This window comes from Stomoxys calcitrans, chromosome 3, assembly GCF_963082655.1.
Source record: "Stomoxys calcitrans chromosome 3, idStoCalc2.1, whole genome shotgun sequence".
Classification (NCBI taxonomy): domain Eukaryota; kingdom Metazoa; phylum Arthropoda; class Insecta; order Diptera; family Muscidae; genus Stomoxys; species Stomoxys calcitrans.
In genome coordinates, this window is record NC_081554.1 from 173,362,856 (window position 1) to 173,371,579 (window position 8,724).

The window sequence follows — 8,724 nt, forward strand, 5'->3', positions numbered from 1 at the left end:
TCATTGAAGACTTCAGAAATGTTAAACTTTTTCTGATGTTCTCCCATTCGATCTCAAGCGTTCAGCGTCATACATCTGTGTAAACCTGAAAAGGTGGTGATAACTGATAAAGCGGATCACAAACGCCATGAAAGACTCCTTTAAGTCTGCATGTCCAAGGACTATACTAAGGAACAAACAACGACCGTCTTGGTGATCCATGGAACCGGATTGTCAAAGGAGGGTTTGCTGAAGATTCATCAATGAGGCGAAAGCTTCAGGGAAGAAAATACCAGGGTGAGTTGAAAAGGGCTCGGATCAAATGCTTCAAAATCCTATGGCAGCGGGTTATACGTTCCGAAATGACCCGATAAAGTACCTTATCGGCAAGGTTTGCCCCCTCAGTGTACAACTCACTGCTACAACAACTTCAAATCCTAAATCGAATTCTGAAGCTCCCTGGCAGATATGTATATCTGCGACCTTTCACGATCGGATACATTGAGAAGCCAGAGTATATATTGACAATGTCTTGTGAGGTATCACTAGATCTACTCGTAGATACACCTCTCCCGGGGAACTCTCTGACAACGATGTGGCGGAAGAGGTTATCACTGATATGAATTCGACGGAGATTGTTGAGGAAATTGTCTCTGAATCAAGGATTCTGTGGGCGATCAAAAGTTTCGAAGTGTTAAAATCTTCAGGCCCAGAATGTGCCACCAGTTGTGTTACATCATGTGTACAATAGACTGGCTCCCCGGCTTAGGGAGATGTACTTCACTTGTATTGGTTTTTCACATATACCTGTGTGAATCAGAGGTCTGCAGCGGTTGTTGTTGTTGTAGCGGTTTGTTGTGATCTATCTTTCGTCTGGTTAATTCTGTTGAGTGTCAAGACCCAGGAACTCTGCGACTGAGATGGGTTGCGTCCACAGGGATCTGAGTCGAGTGGGTCTGGCTGCGCTGTTAAACAGGTGACGTGTATCTTTTGGTCCCTGGCTACAATCGGGAAATAGATCGGCATCAATCCTTGCCTTATAGGAGTTGAGGCAGCTGCATCTGCTGGAACGTAATTGAGCCAGAACTAGTCTGGCTTGGCGGGGGAGGTAAATTTCTTCAAGTGCAATGGGAGGCGGTAGTTCTCCAAGGACTACATTCACTCGGTAGCTATTTCCCACATCTGCTACCGTGTCTGCATGAATGTTGTCTAGACCTGCTTGATATGCTGTTTGATCTTGAAGTTCTCTCTTGTAGCGCTAAACCTCACGCTCTAGATCTTGTAGATTTACCTTAAGGCTTCTGGGCGGTGGATATCTACCCACAAGATAATAATTTGGATGGTATTTGCCCAAAAGATATTGCTTAGACATCAGTTCGGAGGGCGGCATTCGGAGGGCGGCATTCGGAGGGCGGCATTCTGACACATCTGAATATTATTCCACTGTGTGTCACAAAGTTGATATGACCACACTGGAGCTGCCTAAATTACCACAGACCGGCCAATTGCCGTGTACGTGGTCAACAAGTTTTTCATTGTCTGCACCTCAAGTGCTGGCGGCAAGTGACTTGAGGCCCTTGTTTCTACTTTTGACTTTACCGCAAATTGCTGTGACATGCGGGGAGAATGTGTAAGAGCTGTCAAATGTGACGCCAAGTATTTTGGGACACTTGATGGTCGGAATCACATCTCCATCGACCATCACAGTCAGCTCAGTATTCACCTCACGCGTATTTGTAGTGAACTAAGTGGCTGAAGATTTGGTGGCAGATATCTTCAGAATTCTTGCAGCGAAATATGAGGCAAATTCGTTGAGGTAGACGTTCAACCTATCGCAAATGTCAACAATGGCATATAATACGATCTCTATGAAATCTGAAGTAGTGGAGGATAGGTAGAGGTTAAAAAGCGCAGGATATATCAAACCGCCTTGGGGAACATCCTGTTTCACTCTACGGTGCTTCGACTTCTTATCCCTGCAAATGCAAATTTGCCCATAAACATTCCATTTAGGAACAGGCCAAACTTCTCACATATCTCGATAGGTCCAGTGCCACGAGAACCGTCCTATTACATGGTGTAGAGATTCCGTCGGGCCCAACGCCCAGCATGACTTAGCGCCACGGATGACATTCGAAACTTCGTCCTCGTTAAATTGTGAAAGCTGTTCTTCGGCTCGGAGACCACGGATCCTCCTAGCCCTGTCACTCTCGGGATGTACAATAAATTGAGGGTTAAACAAACTGGAGCATCTCTTCGGATCATTCACGGTTACGTCGCCAAAAGTGATTGAGGTCCTGTCATCCAGTCTATCTGTGCTCGAGAGTGACTTAACGGTAAACCACTTGCCTAAGTCGGTACTGAAGTTGTTCCAGTCACAAATTTCGCCTATGTTCGTTGACTACCCCGTTTATTTTTAGATTCAGCTCGCTGATTCTAGGGTTAGTGGGGTGCATACAACGAATCCCATAACGCTCGTCTGCGAGTACCTGCGCCGGGAAATTGGGCCGCACTTGGGCTATTCGACCGGCTGGTATAAAGCAAGCGGCTGCTGCGTTAATGATGTCTCGGAATTTCCTCTCGGCCACTAGCACATCCGAGAGGGGTGGCAGTTCACTGAAGCGGCGATTGGTTTACTCTCTGAAGCCAGCCCAATCGGCCTTCTTCTGATTGATAAACGTGCGGCACTCAGAGGTTATGAAGTCGGGTGTTCAGTCGACGGTGAGAATTATGTGGAGGTGGTCTGAATCCAAGAAGATGATGGCTTTCCTGGATATATCACTCAGGAGATAAGGGGATGCAATGGAGATGTCTGGTGAGCTACTACACCACTTCGTAATCCCCGTGCAAAACGTGGAGCCTTCAGTCTGTTCTGCCAAAGCCATGCTCCTCTTGTCGTTACCTAGGGGAGAATGCCATGAAACATTATGGGTATTAAAGTCTTCTGGAACCAAACGATTATGGCCAGATAGTAGCCCTCTTATGTTGGGCTTGTAAGCCTGGTTAATTGGGACACAGCTACCAACCGGCGGTATATACACGTTGCATAGCTCTATCTCGGAAGTGCCGGAAATGATTGCTATCCCCATCCATGTAGGGGTCGCTAGTGAGCAGGGGACATGGGTCTATTCTGCACGGAATCGTGTATTACGAAGGCCAATCCCCCACCTCCATACCTTGAGCGATCCTTACTCATTGTATCCGTGACAACTGTGTAAGCTGCAGGTGTTGGTCGGCTTTGTCCAAATCTGACAAAAATTGCGGCTTGTAAGGGCTCAAGAAGTCAAATCGGGAGATCGGTTTTATATGGGAGCTATATCAGGTTGTAGACCGACACAGACCCTACTTGGCACATTTGTTGGAAGTCATAACAAAAGACTACATGCAAAATTTCAGCCAAATCGGATATAAACTGTGGCTTGTAAGGGCTCAAGAAGTCAAATCGGGAGATCGGTTTATATGGTAGCCAGGGACGTAGCCAGGATTTCATTTTGGGGGGGGGGGGGGGGGCACTCTACTTTTTTTCAAAATCGGAAATTGCCAACATTTTTATGTTACTGTAAAATTTATAAAATACCTCAAATTATTCTATAAACAAAATAATTTTATGGGGGCCGGGCCCGAGGGCACCCATCTGACTACGTCGCTGATGAGAGCTATATCAGGTTATTGACTGATTCAGACCGTAGTAGGTACAGTTATTTGAAGGCATAACAGAACACTACATGCAAAATTTCAGCCAAATTGGAGAAAAATTGAGGCTTGTAAGGGCTCAAGAAGTAAAATCGGGAGATCGGTTTATATGGGAGCTAAATCAGGTTACACTCGGAACAGTTGTTGGAAGTCATAAAAGAACACCATGCAACACAAATTGCGGCTTCCAGGGGCTCAAGAAGTCAAATTGGGCTATCGGATTATGTGGGAGCTATATCTAAATCTGAACCGATATGGCCCATTTGTAGTCCCCAACGACCTACATCAATATAAAGTATCTGTGCAACATTTCCAGCGGCTAGCTTTACGCATTAGACCGCTGTCGTGATTTCGACAGACGGACGAATGGACATGGCTAGTTCGAATCTTTATGGGGTCCTAGATCAATATTTCGAGGCGTTACAAACGGAATGACCCCCATCCTGGTGTTGGGTATAAAAGTATGATTTTTGCCTCTCGTCATCATTCCTCAAAGCCTACGGTTAAAGAAAAAAAATTTCATTTATAGTAATTTTTTGTGTTTAAAAGAATCAGATTTCTCTGAAGCTAAAATATGTTACGATAATATTTTACTGTGTCCCTCCAGCTTTTATACCCTCCACTATAGGATGGGGGTATACTAATTTCGTCATTCTGTTTGTAACACCTCGAAATAGGCGTCTAAGACCCAGTAAAGTATATATTGGGTTGCCCAAAAAGTAATTGCAGATTTTTCATATAGTCGGCGTTGACATATTTTTTCACAGCTTGTGACTCTGTAATTGCATTCTTTCTTCTGTCAGTTATCAGCTGTTACTTTTAGCTTGCTTTAGAAAAAAAGTGTAAAAAAAGTATATTTGATTCAAGTTCATTCTAAGTTTTATTAAAAATGCATATAGTTTCTTTTAAAAAACCCGCAATTACTTTTTGGGCAACCCAATATATTCTTGGTCGTCATGACATTATATGTCGATCTAGCCGTGGCCGTCCGTCCGTCCGTCTTAAGCACGCAAAGTTTCGAAGGAGTAAAGCTAGACGCTTGAAATTTTGCACAAATACTTTTTATTAGTGAAGGTCGATTGGGATTGTAAATGGGGCAAATCGCTCCATGTTTTAAGGTTTGACCGAAATTTTCACGCTGTATTTTGGTATGACTTCCAATAATTGTGCTAAGTATGGTTGAAATCGGTTTATAGCCCGATAGCTGCCATATAAACCAATCTGAGGTCTTGACTTCTTTAGCTTTAAGTGGGTGCAATTTTTACCAATTGGCTGTAATTTTGAACATAGTGTTTTGCTTTTACTTCCAACAACTGGGCTGAGTATGGTTCAAATCGGTTCATAACTTGGTATAGCTGCCATATAAACCGATCTAGGATTTTGACTTCTTAAGCCGCTACAGGGCTCAGTTCTTATCAAATTTAGCTGAAATTTCGCACGAGGTGTTTTGTTATTACTTCCAACAACTGTGTAAGTATGGTTCAAATCGGTTCTTAATCTGGTATAGCTGCCATATAAACCGATCTAGGATCTTGACTTCTTCAGCCGCTAGAGGGCGCAGTTCTCATCTGATTTGGCTGAAATTTTGCATGAGGTGTTTTGTTATGACTTCCAACAACTGTGCTGAGTATGATTCAAATCGGTTCATAACCTAGTATAGCTGCCATATAAACCGAACTTGGATTTTGAGTTCTTGAGCCGCTAGAGGGCACAGTTCTCATCTGATTTGGCTGAAATTTAGCATGAGGTGTTTTGTTATGTTCTTCCAACAATTGTGCTAAGTACGATTCAAATCGGTTCATAACCTAGTATAGCTGCCATACAAACCGATCTAGGATCTTGATTTCTTGAGCCGCTAGAGGGCGCAGTTCTCATCTGATTTGGCTGAAATTTAGCATGAGGTGTTTTGTTATGTTGTTCCAACAACTGTGCTAAGTATTGGGTAAATCGGTACATAACCTAATATAGCTGTCATATAAACCGATCTGGGATCATGACTTCTTGAGCCTCTAGAGGGCGAATTTCTAATACGATTAGGCAGACCTTCAACATGCGTGTTCAATGTGGTCTGAATCAATCTATAGCTTGATACAGCTCCCATATAAACATATCTCCCGATTTTGCTTCTTGAGCCCCTACAAGGCGAAATCCTAATCCGAATGCACCGAATTATTACACAATGATTTCTACAATATTCAGCATTGAATTCATTTATGGTCCGAATCGGATTATAATTTGATATAGCTCGTATAGCATAACAGTTCTTATTCATTATTCTTTGTTTGAATTAAAAGAGATACCGCGCAAAGAACTCAATAAACGCGATCCATGGTGGAGGGTTCATAAGATTCGGCCCGGCCGAAAAAAAAAATTCAATTGATATGGATTTTTGTTGCTGTAAGAGTTTTATTGAATTTTTTTTAATTGTTTAGGTTGTTTTATGGGATTTTGAATACTTTTTCATACTTCATTGAGCATAGCGGAAGTTATTTTTGTGTTTATAATTATAAAATGTTTTAAAAATGTGAATTGATCGTTTCAAACTGGCGAATAAACTTTAAATTTATTTGAAAAAGAATTTCCGAGAATTTACTAATAGTTTGGCACTGGCGAACGATGAGGAAAAGTGAACTTACATTGATTTTAATAAACGTATGCCTTGGTTTTATAGGCCAGGTAAACGATTTGTTTTTCTAAAAAAATAAAATTTTTTATAATTTGTCCCTTGCTAGAGCCAGTCATTTCCCAGCATCATCGTCAGTGGTGTTAAATGTGTAAACTTAGACCAGACCTTTGTGACAACGAATCAGTGCTTTACAAAACGTGTATCCAAAGCGGTATCAGAAACTACCGTCAATGTTACCCTGCTACAGGTGACAAGATCGGCAGCGGTGGGTTGTTTATTTTCGCTTTATTTTTTCTAAATATCGGACTATACTATTTCTTCGTTCCTTAGATACGTTTGGAATTTTCCAAAAAATCCAATAATCAATACAACAGTTATCTATTCAAAAGTACTTTGTTCGATGCCTGTAAATTCATGGAAAAACGCTCTTCAACGCCCATAGCCAATTATTTCTATAAAATGATTGAGAATTACACCAATATTAATCATACATGCCCATACAGGGTAAGTCCTTAGAGGTATGCATTTTTACCCCTTTTTATGGAAATTGTCTTTCTTAGGATCACATGATTATCGACCGTTTTCAATTTGATTTGAAGAAAGCATCATTGTTGCCCATACCTACGGGAGAGTATTGCCTAAGCACACGCTGGTTTGCCCATGGAAAACCAAGATTTTTGGTTTCAGCTTATATAACGTATGATGAAAACTAAACAAAAGGCAAAAAGCCAAAGGACATAAGTTTTCCATAAACATAAGTTTCCATGGACATAAAATTTCCAAAAAAAAAACGAAACAAAACTGCAGGAAAACATTAACGGTCCTATTCACAAAACTTAAGAAAGCCTTAACATAAGGTTTATTTGACAGTTTTATAAAGAAAATCTTTTTCAAATCTACTTGAATCTGCTTAAGCTCAATTAAATGAAATTTTTGGCTATTTAAATATCTAAAAATATCGAAATTTTGCCTTTCTCCATATGTCACAGCAATAAAATTTGTTTAAAAATTCTTTTGTATTTTCTAACTTCCAAATGCTTTATTACTATTGCATTGCCAGCCACACTCCTTGCTATGATAACATCACCAACTTTTTGTGTGTTGTTTCAAAAAAAATCGAAACATTTTGCCAAGACACGTAAGCAAGCAAGCGTTTTGTTATCCACAGCAATTAGAACGTGAAACATTATAAATCCATTACGTAAATATTTGTGTTAACGTTTTTTTTTCGTCGTTTTTGTTTTATTTTAACATTTCTCATAGCATTTTCGCGTTATGTTCTATTTTTTGGTGTGGAAACGCATTAATATGCAGCCAGGCTATACACTCAAGGAATGGTTGTCCTTTGGAGGCACATAAAGTCGTGCCTAGACAAATTTTGGTAAAAATTTCATCATTAGATTTGAACTACCTCAGTTAAAAAACGTTCTGTTACCAAGGATTTTGTAATTAGCAGGAGAGTAAGCATAGCTCTTAATCTCTTTTGCTATTTATTTGAATAAAATATGTATCTACTAACTGGATAGGCCCTGCTCCGCTGCTCTTTCTTTCACTCTCTGATTTTGTCTTTGGGGGCGCTGGTACGGGCATTCAAATATTTCGCCCCAATGGGGATATCCTATTGGTGCTCTACTCCCTAATTTCTTTCATTTGAGCCTTATATTGCTATGGTCGGTAAATATGTCCGGTATGGGGATATTTTTGAGGGTGAGGTAGAGCCCCATGTATCAGATTAGTGCCCTAGTCCCAAAAGCCTTTCATTTGAGTCTAATATTGTCATTAGTGGTTAAAATTTGGGCCTAAGACCCTGCGGATCTGCGGATCGGTCTATATGGCAGCCATATCCAAATCTGAACCGATCTAGGCCAAATTGACGAAGGATGTTGGAAAGCCTAACACAATTTACTGTCGCAAATTTCAGCAATATCGGGTAATAAATGTGGCTTTTATGGGCCTAAGACCCTAAATTGGAGGATCGGTCCATATGGCAGCTATATCCAAATATGAACCGATCTGAGCCAAATTGACAAAGAATGTCGAAGGGCCTAAGACAACTCACTGTCCCAAATTTCAGCAAAATCGGATAATAAATGTGGCTTTTATGGGCCTAAGACCCTAAATCGGAGGATCGGTCTATATGGCAGCTATATCCAAATCTGGACCGATCTGAGCCAAATTGACAAAAGATATCGAAGGGCCTATCGCAACTCACTGTACCAAATTTCACCAAAATTGGATAATAAATGCGTCTTTTATGGCCCTAAGACCCTAAATCGGAGGATCGGTCTATATGGCAGCTATATCCAAATCTGGACCGATCTGAGCCAAATTGACGAAAGATGTGGAAGGGCCTAACGCAACTAACTGTCCCAAATTTCAGCAAAATCGGACAATAAATGTGGCTTTTATTCGCCTAAGACCCTATA